This window comes from Caretta caretta, chromosome 9 (genome assembly GCF_965140235.1).
Source record: "Caretta caretta isolate rCarCar2 chromosome 9, rCarCar1.hap1, whole genome shotgun sequence".
NCBI classification, from domain to species: Eukaryota; Metazoa; Chordata; order Testudines; family Cheloniidae; genus Caretta; species Caretta caretta.
This window is the reverse complement of record NC_134214.1, coordinates 54,361,242-54,385,052: the sequence shown is the minus strand read 5'-3', so window position 1 is coordinate 54,385,052 and position 23,811 is coordinate 54,361,242. Positions and strand designations below refer to the sequence as shown.

Here is a 23,811-nt window from a genome sequence, read left to right as displayed (position 1 = left end):
GTGTCTGAGCAGCTGTGCCATGATGAGATCAGTTGTGAGTGTCTGTTGTTTAACTTGTCCTGGGATGGGTTTTTTTTGTTTTAATTTCCAAATTTGAGTTTTTTGGGTTTTTTTGCTGTTATGTCCAAACACATGCTGCATGCTGAACCTTGGAACTGTGCCATCACAAGTGGCCCCCAGCTCTGGCAGATAGTTCTCTTTTGAAGTCCCTCCCCTTGTTCAAGGTTCTATTAATCTCGAAGACAGTTAGATAACGTTCAGTGTGAACTATTTAAAGTGATTAGCCCACCTCATATCATTGCCTAGAGAAAGAAAACTGAATTTCCATGGGACAAATTAGGAAAATACTGCTAGTTGTGGAACTTAATGAGTGAGTGGCTGAGAAATGTACAGAGGTGACACAAAGTTCACAGTGGTAAACTGGAGTAGGAGAAATGGTGTGAATCTTTATGAATTGCACAGAGCCTAGCATGCTGTTGTTTCTAATCAAATAGTTTGCTTTAAAAATTAGGTGCCTCCTAGTGAGGATAGCATCAGTGCACTGATTAGTTTTGTTTGTGCCTGGTCATTCTAGTGTAAATGTGGAACAGCGTAGGATAAATTGCTTAGCATTTTACTTATCTTCATTAATGTTTATGTTAATTATTTCAAGTTAATTTGAGAGAAATAATCTTCTGCTCTGATAAATTGCAATGGTGTCTATTCCTGAATTTCTGGTAGAGGTAGGAATTTGATTACAGAATTAGCAATTTGGGACTAGTAGGCTTAATCTTTAGAAGCTTTAACTGAGTTTAATGGCCAGGACAACCCTTTTTCCCCCTTTGCAGACTCACTAATGTTCTTACCTGTTGTTGCTGAATGCAGTGTCTGCCTCCATAAAGGTCTAGTGTGCTCCTACGGCCTTTCCTGCACCTCAACCATATGCTGGAGCATATCAGTTTGATCCTCCAGTAGCCTCAGCATTGCATCCTGCCTCCTCTCACCACACCGACGCCTCTTGCGTTCATTTTGTGCTTTCCTGGACTCTGACATTGTCTCCCTCCACACGTTGTGCTGGGCTCTTTCAGCATAGGAGGCCTGCATGAGCTTACAGAACATTTCATCGTGAGTGCATTTTTTTCGGCTTCTTAGCTTTGATAGCCTCTGGGACCGAGATGATACGGAGAGCGATGAAACATTTGCAGCTGCGGGAGGGAAAAAGGGAGATTAGTCTTTAAAAAAAGAGACATTTTAGAGAACAATGGGTAGACTCTTTCACAGTGAACCAAGCTGTTAACATAACATTACATAGCACGTGTGCTTCGTTTACAAGGTAACATTTTGCCTCTTATATCGAAGGCCTGCTGGTATGGTGTGAGAGATGGTTTCAAACAGCAGCACCCTCATTTCACATACCAAACAGCTGTTGGGTTGGCTCTTTAAAATGTGTTGGCCGTTTAAAAGGAGGGGCTGCGATGTTTGGGTTAACATGCGGCACAAACCCAACTAACTTCCCCCACACACACACACACCCCCAATTCTCTGGGATGATCGCTTCACCCCTCCCGCCATTGCATGGCTAACAGCAGGGATGATTTCTGTTCAGCCACAGGCAAACAGCCCAGCGGGAGCGGCCACCTCAGAATGTCCCCTTAATAAAATTCCCCTATTCAACCAGGTGACCATGAATGATATCACTCTCCTGAGGATAACACAGAGAGATAAAGAACAGATGTTGCTTGAATGCCAGCAAACACCGGGACCATACGCTGCCATGCTTTGTTATGCAAATGCTTTGTTATGCAATGACTATGTGCTGCTGGCGTGCCGTGGTAAAGTGTCCTACCATGGAGGACGGAATAAGGCTGCTCTCCCCAGAAACCTTCTGCAAAGGCTTTTAGAGTACCTCCAGGAGAGCTTCATGGAGATGTCCCTGGAGGATTTCCGGTCCATCCCCAGAAGCGTTAACAGACTTTTCCAGTAGCTGTACTGGCTGTGAATGCATCCCAAGTCCTCAGGGCAAATTAATCATTAAATACTCTTGCTTTTAAACGGTGTATTATATTTACAAAGGTACACGCACCAGAGGTCCCTTCTCCGCCTTCTAGGTCCAGGAGCCCATCTTCGCTGGGTTGGGAGGGTACTAGATCCAAGGTAAAGAACAATTCCTGGCTGTCGGGGAAAACAGTTTCTCCACTTGCTTGCTGTGCTTCAACCTCCTCCTCCTCTTCCTCGTCCCCAAAATCCGCATCCCTGTTGCGTGAGAGTCCATTGACGGAGTCCACACACAGGGCTGGGGTAGTTGAAGGGGCACCCCCTAGAATGGCATGCAGCTCATCATAGAAGCGGCATGTCTGGGTCTCTGACCCAGAGCGGCCGTTTTCCTCTCTGGTTCTTTGGTGGGCTTGCCTGAGCTCCTTAAGTTTCACGTGGCACTGCTGCGGGTCCCTGTTATCGCCTCTGTCCTTCATGCCCTGGGAGATTTTTTCAAATATTGTCATAGATTCATAGATACTAAGGTCAGAAGGGACCATTATGATCATCTAGTCCGATCTCCTGCACAACGCAGGCCACAGAATCTCACCCACCCACTCCTGCGAAAAACCTCTCACCTATGTCTGAGCTATTGAAGTCCTCAAATCGTGGTTTAAAGACTTCAAGGAGCAGAGAATCCTCCAGCAAGTGACCTGTGCCCCATGCTATGGAGGAAGGCAAAAAACCTCCAGGGCCTCTTCCAATCTGCCCTGGAGGAAAATTCCTTCCCGACTCCAATATGGCGATCAGCTAAACCTTGAGCATATGGGCAAGATTCACCAGCCAGATACCCAGGAAAGAATTTTCTGTAGTAACTCAGATTTTGGCATTTTGTCTTTTTGAACAGAGTTCTGATAGCACGGATTCTTCTCCCCATACAGTGATCAGATCCAGTACCTTCTGGGACTGCATGGTCACCTGTGCTGATCAGCTCACCACGTTGGCCAAACAGGAAATTCAAAAGTTCGCGGGGCTTTTCCTGTCTACATGGCCAGTGCATCTGAGTTGAGAGTGCTGTCCACAGCGGTCGGAGGCCAATACCGTCTAATTGCGTCTACACTACCCCAAATTGGACCCAGCAAGGTCGATTTCAGCACTAATCCACTTGTCGGGGAGGAGTACAGAAACCGGTTTTAAGAGTCCTTAAAGTCGGGAAAAAAAGGCTTTGTCGTGTGCAGGGCTAAACCGATCTAACACTGCTAAATCCGACCTCAACTCGTAGTGTAGACCAGGGCTAAGAGTACAATTGCTCTCTCTGAATACAGCAGGGAGGTAAACAACAGGGAGGGTGAAAAGCTATAGAAATTATAGGACAATGTTGGCTCAAGATCAAAGGGGTATAAACTGGTCGTGAACAAGTTCAGGCTGGATATTAGAAGATTTCTAACCATCAGAGTGGTGAGGATCTGGAACAGCCTCCCAATAAGAGTTGTGAGGGCAAACAACTTGATTAGTTTTAAGACAGAACCTGACAAATTGGAATGAGATTGTATGGTGGGGTTGGTTTTAATGGTAAAGGGTGGGGCTCAGCAGCCCTGAGGGTCTCTTCTGGTTTATGTCTTCTGTTCCTAAAATCTCTGCTTCAAGGCTAGTGACTGAAGATGTCACAAAGGATATCGCGGTGTCTGGAGTGGCTCAACAACTGAGAGTGCATACCACAGGGTAGACTGTCAGAAAATAAGGGCAGATACCCCAAACTGGTGGTATGTTCTATAATTAGATTTCACCAAACCTGTGAAATCCTGGATCACTGTACCAGTCTTACAGTGGAGTCACAGACCGTCCTCTTAGCCTCTCCAGTCACCCAAACAAACTGAACTTTGTGATAAAAGGTTACTTAAACCTAAAATCACACCACATTGTTTCTCCTAGTCGCAAGAGACCAGTCACTTACCCTGAATCAATTGGTACTCCAGATCTTACATCAAAGACAACGCTGGCAGCCAATTCTATAGTAAACTGACTATGGGTTTATTAGCTAAGAGAAAAGAATGAGATTATTGAGAGGTTAAATCATGTAAAATATAACAGGTAAATCACAGTTTGAAACTTCAAATGGTGGTAGAGATGTAATGAACTGCTGGTTTCCCAAAAGTCCTTTGGGGCTACCCAGAATAATTCTGGGGATCTCCGTCTTCTTGTTCAGTTATTGTGCCATATTAAAATGCAAACAGTCCAGAAATACAGGATCTTTCTTTGAATCCATATTTATATCTTCTCACAGAAGACAAGCTGACTTTCTCTAACCATGTGGGCTTTTCTTTTGATTACAGATAGTGAGGAATGCACTCAGAGTCTTTAACCTCGAATATCACACACAATGATCACTTACTTTGAAAGTAACGTTTTCTATTAAAGTCATTAAATACTTGATTAGCAATTCATAAGATTTCTTTGGTGGATAATTTAGTTACAGGGTTATAAACAAATGTTTGCTGCTTCTTTACAACAGGAATAGATAAGCGAGAACAATAGAAGTAAAGACCCAATCGTTTTTGTGAAGTTTAAACATCTGAATACGCACTTATATATTCAAGAATTACTTTGATCTGTCCTAATAGCAAGTAAATTAGCCTGAATACACTTTTACATATAACAATTGCTTTTGATCTATACTAATGCACAAGTGAACTGGCCTGTGGCCCTGATCTGACCTGGTTTGCCAGTGTCACTGAGGGATTTCCTTTTCCCCCTTCCCCCATTCAACCCCCAAAAGTATCCTGGGTTTTTCTTATCTCCTTCCTCTGAAGAATTACAGAGGCCATTGCTGGCGATGAACCACTGGACAGGATGAGTCAGTGCTCTGAAGTGGTACTGAGCATTCTCTTTCTCAGGTGTTTGGCTGACTGGTTCTTGCTCACATGCTCAGGTTCCAACTGATCATCGTATGTGGGGTTGCAAAGGAATTGTTCCCCAGGTTAGATTGGCAGTGGCCTTGTTATTTTTTTTTTTTTTAAATATGCCTTCCTCTGCAGCGTGGATGCAGGTTATTTGCCAGGATCATTGGGGTCTCTCTCTCTCTCTCTATCATTTCCCTGCCCTCGGGCACCAGTGCACCTCATCTCTTCTATTCTCTGCTTGTGGCACATAATAGTTTAGTCTCCTGTGGGCTGTAATACTTTGGTCTGATTTGGTTATTGGGTTTACTGTGCAATCAGTGATGTTGGTAGCTTGTGACATGCAGAAGATCAGACTAGATGAAAATTAAACCCAATAGCAAAAGATTCTTTAACCATATAAATAAAAAGAAAACAAGGAAAGAAGAAATGGTGTCGCTAATCACTGTGGATGGGGTGGAGTATAAAGATAATCCAGGGATGATCTAACACCTAAACGAATATTTTTGTCTCAGTTTAGAATAAGAGTAATGAGTAGCTTGGGACAGTGGCAGGATGGCCAATAGGAACAAAGGTATGGAAGTTGAAATTACCACATCTGAGGTGGAAGTCAAACTCAAACATCTTAATGGGACCAAATGGGGGGCCCTGGATTATCTCCATCCAATAATATTAAAGGAACTGGCACATGAAATTGCAAGAGGAAGGATTTTTAATGCATCCATAAACTCGGGGGGTGATGCCCTATGTGACGTTATTGACAGAATCTGTAACTATAGATCACTGTTGCAACCACTGTTATATATTTGCAGCAAATATTGTACAAAGGTTGTCGTGTGAGGTGTCTATGGAAAGGTTATGATTATGATTATGCTATCTGTGTGTGTATCATTTTTGTAGTTGAAATTATGCATATTGGCTATGTACTTGCATCTCAATGTGTGATTCCAAGAAGCCTTAGGGCATGGCTACACTTGCGAGTTAGAGCGCATTAAGACAGCCCCGGGCGCCCTAACTCACGACGCGTCCATACTGGCAAGGCACGTAGAGTGCCCTGACTCTGCGGCTGGAGCACTCCTGGTAATCCACCTCCATAAGAGGCATAATGCTTGGTGCGTCCTGGCTGGAGCACCGCGGTGCCAGTGTGCACGCCCTGGTCTGTTAATGTGCTCTGATCGGCCTCCAGAAGTGTCCCACAATGCCTGTTCTAGCCACTCTGGTCATCACTTTGAACTCTACCCCCCTGCCGTCAGGTGACCATCAGACCTGCCCTTTAAATTCTCTGGGAATTTTGAAAATCCCCTTCCTGTTTGCTCAGCAAGGCATGGAATGCTCTCAGTGCATCTTTCCAGGTGACCATGCCTCCATGCGCCAGGCAATCCCCAGTATGGAGCAATGGTGGGGTGCTGGACCTCGTCAGTGTGGGGAGGAAGCTGTCCAGTCCCAGCTGCACTCCAGCCATAGGAATTGCAGTACCTTTGGGAAGATATCAAGGGACATGATGGAAAGGGGCCGTGACTGGGACACCCTGCAGTGCAGGGTTAAAGCGAAGGAGCTGTGGAATGCCTACCGCAAAGCCCACAAGGCAAACTGCTGCTCTCGTGCTGCCCCTGCAACCTGCCGTTTCTACAAAGAGCTGGATGCAATAGTTGGGGGCGACCCCACCTCCACTCTGAGGACCACCATGGACACTTCAGAGCCCAGTTCAACAAGTCAGGAGGAGGAGGAGGAAAGCGGGAGCGGGGGTGCTGAGGAGGAGGAAGACACCCCGGCATCCCCAGATGCAAGCAGCCAGGAGCTGTTCTCAAGCTAGGAGGAAGGTAGCCAGTCACAGTGGCCGGTGCTTGGGGAAGACAAACACCAGAGGACGTGCCTGGTAAGCGGCTTTTATTTTGGGAAGGACATTGTTCTGTGAGGGCTCTTGGGGTGAGGAAGGTTAGGGCTGCATGCATGCCTAGATGCGGAATAGGGCATTGATGTGTTCTCTCACATCATGGTAATTGGCCTCAGTGATCTCTTCAAAGGTCTCATGCACAAGCTGTGCAATGTTCCTTGTCCCAGTCCCATGTCCGCCCCACTGTGCTGTGAGGGGCAGGGGACCATTGCTGCACATGGGGAAGCTGCATAAGGGCCAGGGCGGAAGCCGTATTGTAGTAGTAGACCCTCCCTTGCTTCCCAGGTCACCCTCACCAGCGAGATATCTTCCAGGATGAACTCCTGTGGAAAATGTGGGGACAGTGTTCAGTATAGGGGCCCCCTTCAGCTGTTGGCTCTTCCCAAGGCACAGTACCCCAGAGGACAGTACAGCAGTGAAACAATCAGTCCCCCTCGACCCTGTGCTTACTCAACCCACAGGAACCCCAAAATGGTATGTGCGCTCGCTTTGGGACAGGCAAATTCTGCTATTGTTTAGACTGTACTCTTCTTTAAGTATGGGTGAATCATTGCTCTGTCTGGTGTGAACAATGCTGCCTCTGTTAAGTGTTGCATTTTGCCTTTACAGATGCAACCTTGAGATCTCAGCTGTCCGTGTTATCACCATCTGAAAGATTCCAAAGAATTAGGAAGAGGCTACGTAGAGCAAAGAAGACATGCTGCATGAAGTAATACAGCAGTCCCTTCATGAAAATCAAAAAGCGCAGGAGTGGAGGTGTCAAGGTTCCTCCCCCACTCTGAACTCTAGGGTACAGATGTGGGGACCTGCATGAAAACCTCCTAAGCTTACTTTTACCAGTTTAGGTTAAAACTTCCCCAAGGTACAAATTAATTTTATCCTTTGTCCTTGGAATATCCACTGCCACCACCAAACTCTAACTGGGTTTACTGGGAAATGTAGTTTGGACACGTCTTTTCCCCCAAAATCCTCCCAACCCTTGCACCCCACTTCCTGGGAAAGGTTTGGTAAAAATCCTCACCAATTTGCATAGGTGACCACAGACCCAAACCCTTGGATCTGAGAACAATGAAAAAGCATTCAGTTTTCTTACAAGAAGACTTTTAATAGAAATAGAAGTAAATAGAAGTAAAGGAATCCCCTCTGTAAAATCAGGATGGTAGATACCTTACAGGGTAATTAGATTCAAAACATAGAGAATTCCTCTAGGCAAAACCTTAAGTTACAAAAAAGACACACAGACAGAAATAGTCATTCTATTCAGCACAGTTCTCTTCTCAGCCATTTAAAGAAATCATAATCTAACACATACCTAGCTAGATTACTTACTAAAAGTTCTAAGACTCCATTCCTGTTGAATCTCTGGCAAAAGCAGCATACCGACAGACAGACCCTTTGTTTCTCTCCCTCCTCCCAGCTTTTGAAAGTATCTTGTCTCCTCATTGGTCATTTTGGTCCGGTGCCAGCGAGGTTACCTTTAGCTTCTTAACCCTTTACAGGTAAGAGGATTTTTCCTCTGGCCAGGAGGGATTTTAAAGGAGTACCCTTCCCTTTATATTTATGACAGGAGGGAAAGTGAAAAGAGGTTCCGCCAGCAGAATGGGGAGCGCTGGCACCAAAGCATGGAGAGGCTGATAAGCATTATGGAGCGCCAAGTGGAATCGATTCATGCGCTCGTAGCCATGCAGGCGGAGCACTACTGCACCCTCCCCCACTGCAGCCCTTGTCCCAAAACTCTTTCCCTTGTGCCCCCATGTCACCTCCAACCCACTTTCCCCAACATCCGGGTTCTTATCGCCACCAGCTGCCTCCAACACCTGTAGCTTCGTCTCCCAGTCCTGCAAACTATGACCCTTACCCACTGCACCATGCATTTTAGCCAACCTGAAGTCTAACACTCATTGTACAGCACTGCAGACAGGAAGTATGCAATAGGACATGAGAACAGGACATATGCAAATCTGTGATTGAACCGTTCCCCATCCCACCCCCTTGCCCTTTCTGTTTCCCAAGCAGTTGTGTTTCTTTTCAGTAAATGAATTTTCTTTTAAATAAATGGCTTTTTTGGCTTTGAAAACATTCTTTATTATTGCATTACATGAGTCAACATCATTGTCGGACTCCTTACTGTCAGTTTGTAGCTTAAGGAGTAACTTGACTGTCAAACGTGACGTGCTGGCGAGACCCATCAGCATATTCCTCAGCACTTCAGGATCCATTCTCACAGAACGAAAGGGAAGAAAGAGCACACAGTACAAAAAACATTGAAAGATGGCGCCAAATGTGGACAGAAGCACAGGGATTGCTGGGATGCGAAGCGATGCATCACAGGGCGGTGGGACAGGACCCAGAATGCCCCGCCCCCTTCCCACAAGCCACAGCACCAGAATGGGAAGAGGTGCTCTGTGGGAGAGCTGCCAATAATGCACCACTCCCAATGCCGCTGCAAGTGCCGCAAATGTGGCCACGCCAGTACGCTTGCAGCTGACAGTGTGGACACACTGCAGCGCTTTCCATATTGTGCTCTTCGAGGGCTGGTTTAACTCACAGCACTCTACATCTGCAAGTAGCCATGCCCTTAGTAAGGCATTTGGTCAGCTTCTTGAGAAAGGAATTTTCAAATTAAGTGCCCAATCAAGAAACACTTAACTGACAATGGGCCTTGGAAGATTCCAATCCACATAAGAAGTCTTCCTGGGGACGTTCAAGTTAGCATGTGAGCAATGGCTGCCGCCTGTAAAGAACTGAGTCATGCATGGACATGTGATTTGCCCATGTGAATCCAAACTCCATTTTGCTCTAATTTTCCACAGTAAGAACAAAGAGGTGTTCTTACACCTGGAAGAAACTATAAAAGGCAGCTGCCTCATCTCCATCTTGTGTTCAGTCCTGCTTCTTACCTCTGGAGGAATCTTGCTACAAACTGAAGCTGTGAACGACCCATCCCAGCCGTGGATGTACTCCAGAGACTTGATTTGAACCTGCAGTTCATTCCACCACTGCTACAAGCCTGAACTGAGAACTTTTCCATTATTGTATGTAATTGATTCCATTTAACCATGTCAAGGTTCCTCCCCCACTCTGAACTCTAGGGTACAGATGTGGGGACCTGCATGAAAAAACCCCCTAAGCTTATCTTTACCAGCTTAGGTCAAAACTTCCCCAAGGTACAAAATATTACACCCGTTATCCTTGGAATGGCCGCTACCACCACCAAACTAATACTGGTTACTGGGGAAGAGCTGTTTGGATGCGTCTTTCCCCCCAAAATACTTCCCCAAAACCTTGCACCCCACTTCCTGGACAAGGTTTGGTAAAAAGCCTCACCAATTTGCCTAGGTGACTACAGACCCAGACCCTTGGATCTTAAGAACAATGAACAATCCTCCCAACACTTGCACCCCCCCCTCTCCTGGGAAATGTTGGATAAAAAGCCTCACCAATTTGCATAGGTGACCACAGACCCAAACCCTTGGATCTGAGAACAATGAAAAAGCATTCAGTTTTTTAAAAGAAGACTTTTAATAAAAAATAGCAGTAAATAGAAATAAAGAAATCCCCCCTGTAAAATCAGGATGGTAGATATCTTACAGGGTAATTAGATTCAAAACATAGAGAACCCCTCTAGGCAAAACCTTAAGTTACAAAAAAAGTACACAGACAGAAATAGTTATTCTATTCAGCACAATTCTTTTCTCAGCCATTTAAAGAAATCATAATCTAACACATACCTAGCTAGATTACTTACTAAAAGTTCTAAGACTCCATTCCTGTTCTGTCTCTGGCAAGAGCAGCATACAGACAGACCCAGACCCTTTGTTTCTCTCCCTCTTCCCAGCTTTTGAAAGTATCTTGTCTCCTCATTGGTCATTTTGGTCAGGTGCCAGCGAGGTTACCTTTAGCTTCTTAACCCTTTACAGGTGAGAGGAGCTTTCCCCTGGCCAGGAGGGATTTCAAAGGGGTTTACCCTTCCCTTTATATTTATGACAAACCAATTCTAGCTCTCATGTCTGGGGGAAGAGTTCCTCTGGGCAGGGTCCACTGGCTCCCTGGACATCTATGAGGAGCAGTTGGCGCAGTTTGGGAGTCTCTGCTTGGTGTCCCCATCTGGATCTCTGATTTTGAACCTCTGACTCTCACTCCCATCCTAGTTTTTTCATTTGTTGTCCCCTGTGTTTAGTTAATGTCTGGGTGTACTGGCTACTCCCCGTAGGCTGTGGAGAGGGGCCTTTAGATGTGGGCAGGACCACACGAACCCATCCTGAGTGATTCAACAGGTGTTCTTACTGCTGCTTCTATTGGCACCCCTGTGTTAGAAGAGTGCCACACACTGGTGAATGGTGGAGGATGGCAACAGTGGAAGCTGCTGCCATTTGTTCCCCCTAACTACCAGTGTGTTTAGATGGTGGGGCAAGGAAAAGGTGTGCAAGCTACGTCTGCAGAGACTGGTGGTGCCTAAGGAACGTAGAACACCACCCAAACATGGTTAATTTGTCTTCAGTGGTGTTGATACAAGCGTTGGTTCTCCCTCCCCCAAAAACCTTAAGGAAAGAGGAAGGATGAGTAAAGTATATTTGTAGGGATGTGAGATGCAGCCACCTGGTGCTGCCAGACGTCCTTTCATAACTTAGTTTATTCTGAGTTTGTGACAAACATTTTCTCGTTTTTCAGAAACAATGTGGATTTCAAGGAGACAGTTTGTGTCCTTTGTCTCCTATTGCAATAAAGAAGCAGGATACCCCCTCCTGCACTCATGGTAAATAAATTTTATTCAGCACTCTAAAAAGTTTTGAGGAAGTGTATCAAATTTCAAAAGAAAGGAAGACAGAGCTGAAGTGTGAATTAGCGATAGACAAAAGTGTAGATGACCAGAGTTTCTATTCCATCTCTGTCTCCTTTAGAAAGAAACCAGCTCTCAATCTGTCTGTGTTTTGCCACGTACAGTAATGGTGCTATAGAATCATTAGAGAATGTTTGGCTACTACTCAGGAAATATCTTACTTAGGGAATTTTGCATTTTGAAGTAGCTTATTTTACAAATAACAACCATCTGTAGGGATTGTAGGTGATGATCCAGAGGTGCGACCAGACTCCTCGTTTTTATCCAGAGGCTTGTCTGTTTGGCTCCCACCCATAAATGTCTATCAGTCTTCTGTAGGATTTCTCAGGCCCTTAGGACTTTTGAGGGTGAAGCAGCATTTTAGTGCACCCTGGCTATTGGGGTTGCCCTTTTAAAGTAACAGGGAATCAAAGAGCAAGAAGATAAGCAGTACAACTGCAGGGTAGGGGCTGCTGACAAGAGCACACATTTGAACCTGGACAGGATAGTATTTATTAAAAAAGTCTTTTTGCCCCAAAAAGGGGAAAGCACAGCTCAGAGAAGCAGAGGACTTCAGACTTTTCCATAGCCTGTGTGCCAACAATGAGAAATTAAAAAGCCTGCAATTGTAGTCTGACTGAGGCACGTATTAATACATGGGTTTTGTTTTAAATGAGGGAAATAATCCCCCTGTGGTAAGCAGGGGCGGCCCTAGACTAGCTGCCAGCAACTGGCGCCCTAGGTGAACCATGCAATCGGTGTTCCCCACCCCCAACCCCAAGGGCAGATCTAGGCTGAGGTTTCTGGTAAACTGGGAAACATTTTGTCCCTTTTTTCCTTTTAATGTTTTTTTAAGCATTTTTTTTTTAAAAGGGCTTAATTATTCGGTTTGTCAGTCCTTCTGTCTGTCCAACCAATGTTTCTGAGATCAGATAAAATAGAGATACGAAATTTTCAGAATAGATTTGTACATGACTGCTAGATGATATTTCAGGCCGATTTCAAATAAAAATGAATTAAAATGTTAATTATATTTTTTATTATTACAAATCCAAAATCACCCATTACGCTATCCTGCTTTAACTGCCATTACCACCACATACAATATAGAAAGAAATAAGAAAACTCTTCAGTGAACTTTAACCTGTATTTACAAAACACTCCAAATTTAAAAAACACTCTGTGCTCTTAAAACATGACTTTTCTTGCGTTAAGTTTTGAAAATTCAGGCACTAGTTCTTTTAGATCCAGTTTTCCAGCTATTTCATGCTCTGTTGACATTGTGGCAAGTCCAACATGTCTCTCTTGCACCATTGTTGAACGCAGATATGTTTTTATCAATTTTAACTTTGAGAAGCTACGTTTCCCACTAGCTACGGAAACTGACAAAACAAACATTTTCACAAACAAACTTCGCTACTTCTTTAGTTTGCTGCAGTTTTTGAATAGCTGAATGTATGTTCAAGTTCTTTTCCTGAAGCTGCTTACTAGTGAGGTTAATCTCAAAAAGGATATTTATACCACAAAATGAGTGAAGTCACAAATTTGAACTTGGAAAGGCCATTTGCAAAAGCTTCTGTAGCTGAACATGCCGTATTGCCAGATGATCCAGTAAAGATAGTATCATCAGAAATTTCAATTAGGGCATCATAAATGTTTCCAAGTTCATAGCGAAGAGGCTTCAAAGCATCAATGCTACTCTCCCATCTTGTCTAAGTGGTTTCACAGTTAGAGAATTCACATGGTGAGTCAGAATCTCCCAACGGCATACTGAGCCTGAGAAAAACACACAAACACGTTGCACTAGGTCAAAGAAACTGCTTGCTTCCAAACAGCATCTAGCAGCATCACTGACAACCTGATTCAGAGACTGCACACTGAAAGGAACAAAAAAGGCCCTAGGATTGACTTCCATCGTTGTCCTTTGCACACCATTGTCTTTACTCCCATTATCATAGCCTTGGCCACGTAAGTTTTCAACAGAGAATGACATTGTTTCAAGCTCTTGTAGAATAGTTTCAGTCATAAATGCTCCAGTCGTCTCCTTCAGTGGTACGAAACTCAAAAAATGTTCCTTTATGAGCACTTCAACATTATCTTCATCTGCAGACTTTTCCATATCCACAAAATGAATGATCATCATCATTTGTTCAATATGACTCACATCTGGTGTACAGTCCAGTATTATTGAAAAGTATTTTGGAGAATGGGCAGCTTCTACAATTTTCTTTTTAATGGCATTTGCTAGGATTTGAATCAGTTCATTCTGCATGTTTTTTCCTAAGTAATGAACCTGTGTTTCACGATCAGTGATTTTACATAGATGCTCCTTCATGACTGGATCAAACATAGCTAGGTATTCAAGAAATTTTTAAAAGTTTCCATTAGCTGGAGTGTATAAGTTTTCATTTCTACTGTGGCCTCGGAATGCTAAATTTTGCCCACCGAGAACTCTCACTAAAGCAATCAGATGCTCTAATATTTGTTGCCAATATTCTTCTTTTTCCTTGATCATATGTAAATTTTCTTCGATAGTTTTTCCTTTTTTCAATCATAATTCAAGTTCTTTCCAATTTTGAAAACATTCCAAATGTTCTGTACTTCTTTCATGTGAAAAGGGAATTGAAGATATGTTTTTCCAGTCCTTCGAACCATTTTCAGTAAGCCATGTACCAATTGCTTGATTTCTAAACAACTTGCAGCAAAAGCAAAACACAGAGTCCTTTGACACTGAATATTGTAACCAGTTTTGATGAATTTCTTCCCCATTAATGACAGGTTTCAGAGTAACAGCCGTTTTAGTCTGTATCCGCAAAAAGAGCAGGAGTACTTGTGGCACCTTAGAGACGAACAAATTTATTAGACCATAAGCTTTCGTGGGCTACAGCCCACTTCAACATATAGTAAGAAGAAATATATATACATACTGAGAAGGTGGAAGTTGCCATACAAACTGTGAGAGGCTAATGAGTTAAGATGAGCTATTATGAGCAAGAGAAAAAAACTTTTGTAGTGATAATCAAGATGGCCCATTTAGACAGTTGACAAGAATGTGTGAGGATACTTAACTTTAAAGGGAAATAGATTCAATATGTGTAATGACCTAGCCACTCCCAGTCTCTGTTCAAACCTAGTTAATGGTATCTAGTTTGCATATTAATTCAAGCTCAGCGGTTTCTCATTGGAGTCTGTTTTTGAAGCTTTTCTGCTGCAAAATTGCTACCCTTAAATCTTTTACTGAGTGGCCAGAGAGGTTGAAGTGTTCTCCTACTGGTCTTTGAATATTATGATTCCTGATGTCAGATTTGTGTCCATTTATTCTTTTGCGTAGAGACTGTCTGGTTTGGCCAATGTACATGGCAGAGGGGCATTGCTGGCACATGATGGCATATATCACATTGGTAGATGTGCAGATGAATGAGCCCCTGATGGCGTGGCTAATGTGATTAGGTCCTATGATGGTATCACTTGAATAAATATGTGTTTCCTCTTGTAATGCTGAGCAGATAATTTTCTTTTATTTCCATCCTTAGGGAAGGGAAATTCATGAACTTGTTCAGGTCCATGTTCCATGAGAATTTGCCACACACTGTCATCACACCTGGGCCATGAAGCTGGGTCCCCATACTGTAACTTGTTTGTAAGTTCCTCATTCTTTCTTCATTCTACTTCATTTACTTCAATTTCTGCATGTCTCTCTGAAGCTGAATAAATTTTCTCCACTTCCATATCAGTCTGATGCTGTGAGCTGCCTTCATCTAGAAGTAAGTTTCTAATCACCTTGAGTTTCCAAACTGCTTTTTTGTGCATGTGAGCTATCCTCATCTCAAAGTAATATAACTTCATCTTGATGTTCCAAACTGCTTCCATGCGAATGTGAGCTAACCTCCTTTCCAAGTAAAATTCCTTCATCTGGATGCTGTGAACTGCTTCCATTATTTGGATTAAAGAGAAGATATTTCAGGAAGGATCCCTGAAGTTTTTCTTGGTCCTTTTCCTTCTCAGCCTTTCATTTACAATACTCAGCTTCTGAGGGTTTTCTTTTTCCTCTTTCTGCCATGGGGCATTTGAATATTGTTGTGTACTGTGCTCCCGACTGCAAGCATTATAGCATTAAGGATGGCTGATACACCACATGGTTGGTGATTTAAACCACATTGCAGCCATCCCAATACGTCTTCTCATTGCTTAAAGGTTGAATGATTAGTAACATACACTCACTTACCTATTAAAACAGTTAATTACAGCATTTACATGGAAACAAAATGACCTTTTTCGACGTTATAACCCGACATCGGTTGTTTGGAAAGTAATCCCCTTCCTCACGGTTACCTGCTTGGATGTCATCACTTTCATAGTCTATTAAGCTTTAACACTGTTACTTTTCTGTTATTGACCTTATTTATTATGTGAAAAGAAAGAAAAGTTCATAATTATACAGCCTGATAAGAACGCTAACGCTTAATAACCCTTAAAGATACTCACATTTTGAATTTATAATGCTGAAAGATGTTATTCTTTATTCTTTGGCACCAAGAAACACAATTTTCTACAGTATTTGCTCAATTCTTAACCGTCTACCTGCAATGTGTGTTAAAATGACCGTTTGACTGTATCAGCTCGCGATATCTCCCCTCTACATGAATTTCTGGCTGTGCGACCTTGATGTATATTTGAGTTAGGTGTCCTTAGCATTGCAGCTCTTGCCGCTGGCAGATGTGTTTCATTGTGGCTGAGTTATTGCTTGTCAAAATTGCATAGTTGGTCGTTTTGACCCTACATCGCAAATTGAAAAAAAAAGTCACTAAAATATTATTTATTTTGCAGTAAATAAAAGATTTGACATATGAATACATTCTCAGAAATGTAGAGAAATGAATTATAATTCATATTCCCTCTATACGTGCACAGGAATTGAAATAATGACATCTTCGTTACTTTTATTTGTATTTTTTTCATCTTTTTCATTTTTTTTCATTTTATTTTATTTTTGATTTGATTTTTTTCCCCTCGAATTTGGTGCCCCATTTAACTTGGCCCCCTAAGCAACCGCCTAGTTTGCCTATATGGGCGGGCCGCCCCTTGTGGTAAGTGAATCCTAGCCGTGGTGGGGAAGGGTGTGAAGCTGTGATTTTAGCTGCCTGGACAGGGTGACCCATGAGGTGCTGCTTTGATCCCTGTGGCTCCTCTTTACACAGGAACAAGCATAGGCCTGGGTATTGTTGCCGCGGTGCTAGGCGCTGTATGGCTGCATAGGAGTCCAACATTTAAGACATGTGACGTATGGCTTGTGAGGGAGGGGGCTACGGCACCGCTGCGCTTCCGCCTATATCCCGTGCTGGGAATCGGGGCCGCGCAGGTGCTGATTAACCAGGACTATACTTCCTAGCGGGCTCCGCGCAACGTCGGCTGCCTCTCTCGGGGCCACCCTGACCGTCCTGATGCATCATGGGAACTATAGTCCTCAATCGATGCGCTTCTTCGCGTATACCCCGCTTCTTCCTCCGCATTGCAGATGTGTCATGGGAACTGTAGTCCCCGCGCTCTGCGCGTGAATATCTGCGCGAGGGGCGGCCCCTCCCCCTTCCCCTCCTGGGCTGTGGCCACGCGCGGAGGTTCCGCTTCCCCCTCCGGCTGCTGCCGCCGCCTCCGTGGGTCCCGCTGCCGCCATTGCAGGAAGCTCGTGCGGCGGCCGCGCCGTGCGAACTAGAGGTCCCGCCCCGCAGCCCCCTTGGCGGCCGGCTCCTTTCCGGACGTGGGAGGAGCAGCGGGCAGTCCCGTCCGCCACCGGTGAGTTCAGCGCCCGCTGCGCGCCGGGGCGGGGAGCGGTGAGGGGGCAACGCGGGTGGGTGGTTGTTCCTCCCGCCTCGCACACGCCCCGGCCTGGCTAGCGGCTGGGAGGCTCCCACCTGCCGCGGGGCGGAATCCTAGCCCTCAGGCCGGCGGGTGGCGGCGCCTCCCCGCCGCTTCTTCCTGGGTCGCTTCCTTGTAGGGGATCGCTAAGGCGTGGGCGGCGCCCTCTCTGCCCAGCCTGGCCCGGAGACTGTAGGACCGAGACCTGGGGCTCCGGCACCCGCCGTCAGGCTCCCCCCCGCCAGGCTCCCGCAATTCCCCCAGCGGCTAAACTCTGTGCGAGGGTGCACTCCTCCCTGGCGGGCGTGGCGTGTGCTGGATGGCACGGTGGGGTGGCGGGGTGAGGGTTTTGGGACACCTGTGTGGGGTGGCGGGGTGGGGACCCGTGCGGACCTTACGCTGCAGCGTTAAGGCTATCAGGGTTTGGCTGCAGCTCAGGGCTATGAAAAACTTTCCGTCGTATATTACAGGGTGGTTGATCTAACCCCCGCTGTAGAGGTAGCTACCGTGTCGCGGGGTGAATTTACTATAGCTATGGAAAAACACCTTCCGTAGTAAAAAGAAAAGGAGTACTTGTGGCACCTTAGAGACTAACCAATTTATTTGAGCATAAGCAGTAGCTCACGAAAGTTTATGCTCAAATAAATTGGTTAGTCTCTAAGGTGCCACAAGTACTCCTTTTCTTTTTGCGAATACAGACTAACAGGGCTGCTACTCTGAAACCTTCCATAGTAAGTGTCAGTGCTACAGTGACACAGCTACAGGTGACAGGTTTCAGAGGAACAGCCGTGTTAGTCTGTATTCGCAAAAAGAAAAGGAGTACTTGTGGCACCTTAGAGACTAACCAATTTATTTGAGCATGAGCTTTCGTGAGCCACAGCTCACTTCATCAGATGTGTACCGTGGAGTTTGGGATGGCTGCATAATAGTACTTGCAAAAGCATACTTGCAACAACTTTGTGCCACACCATCTTGTAATCACTCTAAGAACTAGCACATAAATAAGACAGAAGTAGACTTAAATGAGCCAATGTATTCATGTTATTTCACTTTAATACTGCTTTTAAAGTTGTAATATAGCTTCTCTTCCCCCCCCCCCCCCCATTCTCTTCCTTTCAGACACCACTTTCTGCTTTTAGAAGTGCCTTCCTGTTCAACAAAACTTAATTGGTAATAAAATTGTCTTTCTAGAAACAAATACTGAGTTTTTTAAAATTTCTATGTACAGTTATTTCCTTATCATGAGTGATTTTGGTATGCTCACTATAGATCTTGCTGTATAATATGTAGCTTTTTTAAAAAAGACACCCATAGTTTTGTCATGCTGCATATATATGCTAAATTTAATTTGTGTAAATAGACATGAAAATTTAGGCCTGAAACGAAGTACAACGTGTGTTTCTCTCTATCCTGTTTGTCTTTAATTCTCATAGATAGTATGATAGAAGCACATTTTTGTGGGGTTGATTTTTTCTGGGGCTGCTCTCTCAAACTTAAAGGTCATCTATGCGTTGGGAGATAGTGGTACACATTTGTCCTCTTTTTGTGTAATTTTAACAAGTTTTACAAAAAAGAATTAACAGAATTCTTAGTAAAGTTTTGCCCAGACTTAGTTTTTGTAAGTACTTTTCCAACAGAAATATTTCTGGTAAAGAGCTGTGTTCTACTGGATTTCTTTTTCTGTAACATTCTCCTGTAGTGTAAACAACCCAAATATTGCGGCATTCCATTAGTGTGGTTTTTTTGTTGGAGAATTCCTTGGTGGATCAGCACCCCATGTTTATTTATGTTTTGTCTCAATGTAGTTGCCCTGTCTCTTCTTTTGTTATGTCGATGTCACTTTCTGTCTTCTGGCTGGTTTTCTTCTTCTCTTTAATTTCCTATTTTTTTAGTTTTTTTTTTCTTTCTGCTCCCCCCCAGCCCTGTGCAGGAGAAGGCTATAGAGGGTAAGGCCAGAAGGTCATTAAATTATGTAGTTTTACAGGCCACTAAATTTCAGCCAGATACCCCTGTGTTGAGCCCAGCTAGATAAATAAAGCACTTAGTCCTTAGGAGACTAAACTAGTGTTTGCCGCAGGCAGAGAACAGGAGAGACAGAGGTGCCACCAAAGTCCTTGCAATGGCAGGAAACTGATTAGGTGAGATGTACCTTGATGATCCCAGCAGGCACTCTGTATCCCATACTGAGGAGGAAGGCGAAAATCCCTCAGTCCCTGCAAATCTGACTTAGGGGGAAATTCCTCCTTACCTGTATCTGGAGATCAGACACTTATCTTGTGATCAAGACATACCAGCCACATGTCTAAGACAGAAAATTTGGGTGCAGATATGAGAGGGAGTCTCTCTCTAACTGGGTCTCTAATTTACTCCACTGAGAGGGCTACTTTTAGTCCAGTACTTATCCTCTCCTGTCCTGTTTTTTCTTCTTTCGCTTCTCCCAAATTCTTTTTGGGTTGGAATTTCAACTCCTAAAGTGTTGGCTGAGAGCTGGTCTGAGCTTCCAGTGCCAGTATACTCTTGCTGCAGATTAGCAGATCATTAATTGAGGTGTCTCTGCTGTCGCCACAATGAAGATAAATAGTGGTTTTCAAAACAAGTCTCCTAGCTGTGTTTAAAGGGCTTATTTAAAAACAAAACAAAAACAAATGTTTTATTTTGATGCCATCCTTAAACCACATCAGTATCAAAGGGTCTGGCCCTAAGTTCCTTCTAAGATGCGCAGCAGGCTATCAAGGGCTGTGCAGGTGCACAGTCTGGGAAAGGCGTCTCTCCCCCCAGCCCCGGCCCTGGAGCTCCCACGGCTGGGGAGAGGTGCTTCTGCCCCGGTCCCAGAGCTGCTTTGGCGAGAGAGGGCTGGGGGGAGATCTCTCTCCCTGCCGCAGCCCCAGGGAAGCCTGAACCCCAAACCCCTCATCCCCAGCCCCACCCCAGAGCCTGCACCCCCAGCCAGAGCTTTCACCCCCCGCACCCTGACCTTCTGCCCTAGCCAGGCCCTCACACCCAGCACCCCAGCCCTCTGCCCCCTCCAGCACTCTGAACCTTTTAGCCCCACCCTTGCCACACATCACCTCAATATTGGTGCACATAACAAAATTCATTCCACACATGGAAGGATGCAAAAAATTAGAGGGAACATTGGTCTGGCCTAGTAGTGGCAAGAGTGAAGATGCTAATGCTGGAGTCTTGGGCTGGGACCCAAGCAGCGCTTTGTAAACTTGTGTCTTACCAAAATATACAGGTCGGGAGAAAAGGAAGGAGGATAGCAGAGGCTTGGAAGTGGAAGGAGCTGAGTTAGATGGGGAAAGTATCTGGATACTAAAAACATTTTGCTGAGGATCCCCTCAGTCATTAACAACACTGACATACCTGGCGGGCTGTGGAAGTCCTATTTAAGTACTTTAAACTTAAGCATTTAAAGCAGGGGTGGGCAAACTTTTTGGCCCAAGGACCACATCTGGGTATGGAAATTGTATGGTGGGCCATGAATGCTCATGAAATTGGGGGTTGGGGTGTGGGAGGGGGTGAGGGCTCCAGCTGGGGGGGTGCAGGCTCTGGGGTGGGGCCAGAAATGAGGAGTTCAGGATGTGGGAGGGAGCTCCAGGCTGGGTCAGGGGGTTGGGGTGTGGGGCGGGGGGGGGGGGAGAGCTCCAGCTGAGGGGGGTGCAGGCTCTGGGGTGGGGCTGGGTATGAGGGGTTGGAGGTGCAGGAGGGTGCTCCAGGCTGGGACCGATGGGTTTGGAGGACAAGAGGGGGTAGGGGTGCAGTCTCCAGGCGGTGCATACCTCAAGCAGCTCCTAGAAGTAGTGGCATGTCCTCTCTCTAGCTCCTATGCGGAGGCATGGCCAGGTGGCTCTGTGCGCTCCCCCTCCACAGCCAATGGGAGCTGCAGGGGAGGTGCTTAGGGTAGGGGCAGCTTGCAGTATCCCCTGGCTGCCCCTATGTGTAGGAACTGGAGGGTGGACATGTCGCAGCCTCCGGGAGCTGCGTGGAGCCATGGCATGTGCAGAGCGGGCAAGCCCCCTCACCCTGCCTCTTGGCTGGAATGCTGGAATGGGGCAAGCCCTGGACCCTGCTCCCTGGCGCGAGCTCGGGACCAGATTAAAATATCTGAAGGGCCAGATGTGGCCTCCGGGCCATAGTTTGCCCACCCTGATTTAAATTAATCTGAAACAGTTTTCACCAGTGACATTTTATAAAATGATTTAAATGTTTTGAGCAATAGTGGTTGAGCAGGTATATGATTTATAGTTTATAATTTGTAGGCTTGAAACTGACTTTATCCAATCAGATGATATCCCTCCTTCCAAGCTATTTTATAACTCCTCAAAGTATAAAATCAAATAGCTAAAGGTATTTGTGACTTCTACAGGGATGAAACAAATTATAAATGTAACTTTAATGATGTATATTGTTGGCAGTTCAAGCAGAGTAGAACCAGTTTTTCAGACAGGTGGTTGTAAAGCTTTCCAGATCATTAGAGAAACTTAATTACAATGATCAGTTTCACTGCTCTTTTTTCTCTTTATGAAAGCAGAAAACCAGTTGGAGCAGTGAGAAGGTTCAAAAAGAATACTACCTTGCTTCTTTTCTGTTTTCCCAGGTACAGTATGGGGGGAGGATCAGGCCTTTGAAATTTCACACCTGCTTGCCAGAGTTAGCTATGAAGGTGGGGCCCTCAGCAAAGTCCAAGGGCAGTGGGGTCCTCTTTATCATTCCCAGCTAAGGGAGAGGTTACTGGGTCTTTTTCCTGAAGCCTGATTGTGGATGTCATATTTTGTATTAGCTTCTGGCAAGTAGTTATCAGATAAATGTGAAACTGCTCTCGCTGAGGAAGAAGCTTCCTGTCTCATCACGACCTCCAGAGCATCCTGGCTGTTGCATGTGGGTTTCTGCTTCTATACCCTTCCCATAGGGGCTCTTTGGGTGAAGGGGGAGGGGTAAGGTCTTCACCACTCCTTCCCCAATCAACCCTCTTCTTGGTTCCTCTTCCACTATGACTAGCTGCAATGCTTGCGTTCTCAAAAAGTAGTAATATATGATTATATTTTACAGCTGCCCACTGGGTTCTGAATAACTGCAGTAAATCTGACCAAAAATGTTTTAAATTTCACTCTGCTGCAGCTTGGATAAGCCATGGCCAGCAGCAGTACTGGAGTTGGCTGTCTGCAGATTCATGAAAACAGTACATGAGTTTTGGCTCTTTCAGAGGTCATTTCTTCAGCTATTAGGGCTAGAAATTTATTTTTTAAATTAAAAATGTCTGCAGAAATTGCTGGTTAGGTCTCATTTTAACTTGACAGTTCAGGCTATCTGCTCACCCAAAGCAAGCAGATTTTTGCAGCTCTCGGGTTAATGATACTTAACCATCTTTTTAAAGCACTTTGGAGTTTGTGAATGAAAAGCGTTATGTCAAGTACTAGTTATGTAATAGTGTTTAGAACCATTTTAACGATCTTGCCTTGTTTATCTCTGGAGAGAGATTTTTGTATAGTTCTCAAAAGCAAAAGATCCCCACTAGGTGCTTTACGTTTACAGAACAACTAGAAAGACAGGCCCTTTTCAAAAATATCGAAGTCTAACTTCAGAGATGGCAGGATAGGTTGACAAATAGGGAAGAAAAATGACATGGCCACAGCTGGATACTGAGTTTAATCAGGAGCATATCTAGATGCTCAGTTTTTAAAGAATGATTGACTCAGTATTTGTGAGCATCATTACAGATGTATGCCTTAAAAAATGGATTTGAATGAAGAGAGGTTAATAGCTTGGCAGTCCTCTATTATTGTTCCTTGTCATAACATTTCAATACTGTTTAGGGCATGCTTGTCTTAGATATATTGGTAGGCTAGGTAAAATGTTGAATGGGAGCTGGACATCCATTCCAGAAGATTCTTGATTGCCTCTGCTTGACTTTGTATACAAAAACTGCCAACTCAGATTTGCCCAAGGTTGCTTGCTTCACTTGAAGTTGATTACTTGTTACTGAAATTTTATTCTTGTTCCGGAAAATTAGCTGTTACCTGTTGCCATCAAACAGCTGTGGTATTTGAATCTTGCATCAGAGTAATTCTGTCTCTGAGCTAATGAAGGTGGTAGTTTTCTTTCCCTGCATACACAGTTGTGGTAAGATGCATTTAATGGAATCATAGAATATCAGGGTTGGAAGGGACCTCAGGAGGTCATCTAGTCCAACCCCCTGCTCAAAGCAGGACCAATCCCCAATTTTTGCCCCAGATCCCTAAATGGCCCCCTCAAGGATTGAATTTACTCCAACCTTCTACTTTTGTAGCTTTTTAATATCTCAATTTAATCCAGGTACAGGGGTTGGGAATCATCTGGTGTATTAGAATGTAGAATGATAGTTTTCATCAAATCTTAATTATGAATTATGGCAG

At 44.6% G+C, this 23,811-nt stretch overlaps 1 protein-coding gene across 4 annotated transcripts in view; it reads left to right on the top strand.

The window, feature by feature from the left end:
* Positions 1-23,811, top strand: part of PAK2 (p21 (RAC1) activated kinase 2) — a 102,546-nt gene that overhangs the window by 7,873 nt on the left and 70,862 nt on the right. Inside the window, exons 1-2 of one of the 4 annotated variants that reach the window (XM_048864074.2) lie at positions 17,046-17,353; positions 18,536-18,586. The exons of 1 other annotated variant lie outside the window; for it this stretch is intronic. The gene's annotated coding sequence lies outside the window, so the exon portion shown is untranslated. Of the gene's footprint in view, positions 1-15,184; positions 15,204-17,045; positions 17,354-18,535; positions 18,587-23,811 lie in introns of those variants that run through there. 2 more of the 4 variants (XM_075132296.1, XM_048864073.2) reach the window with 2 other exon arrangements.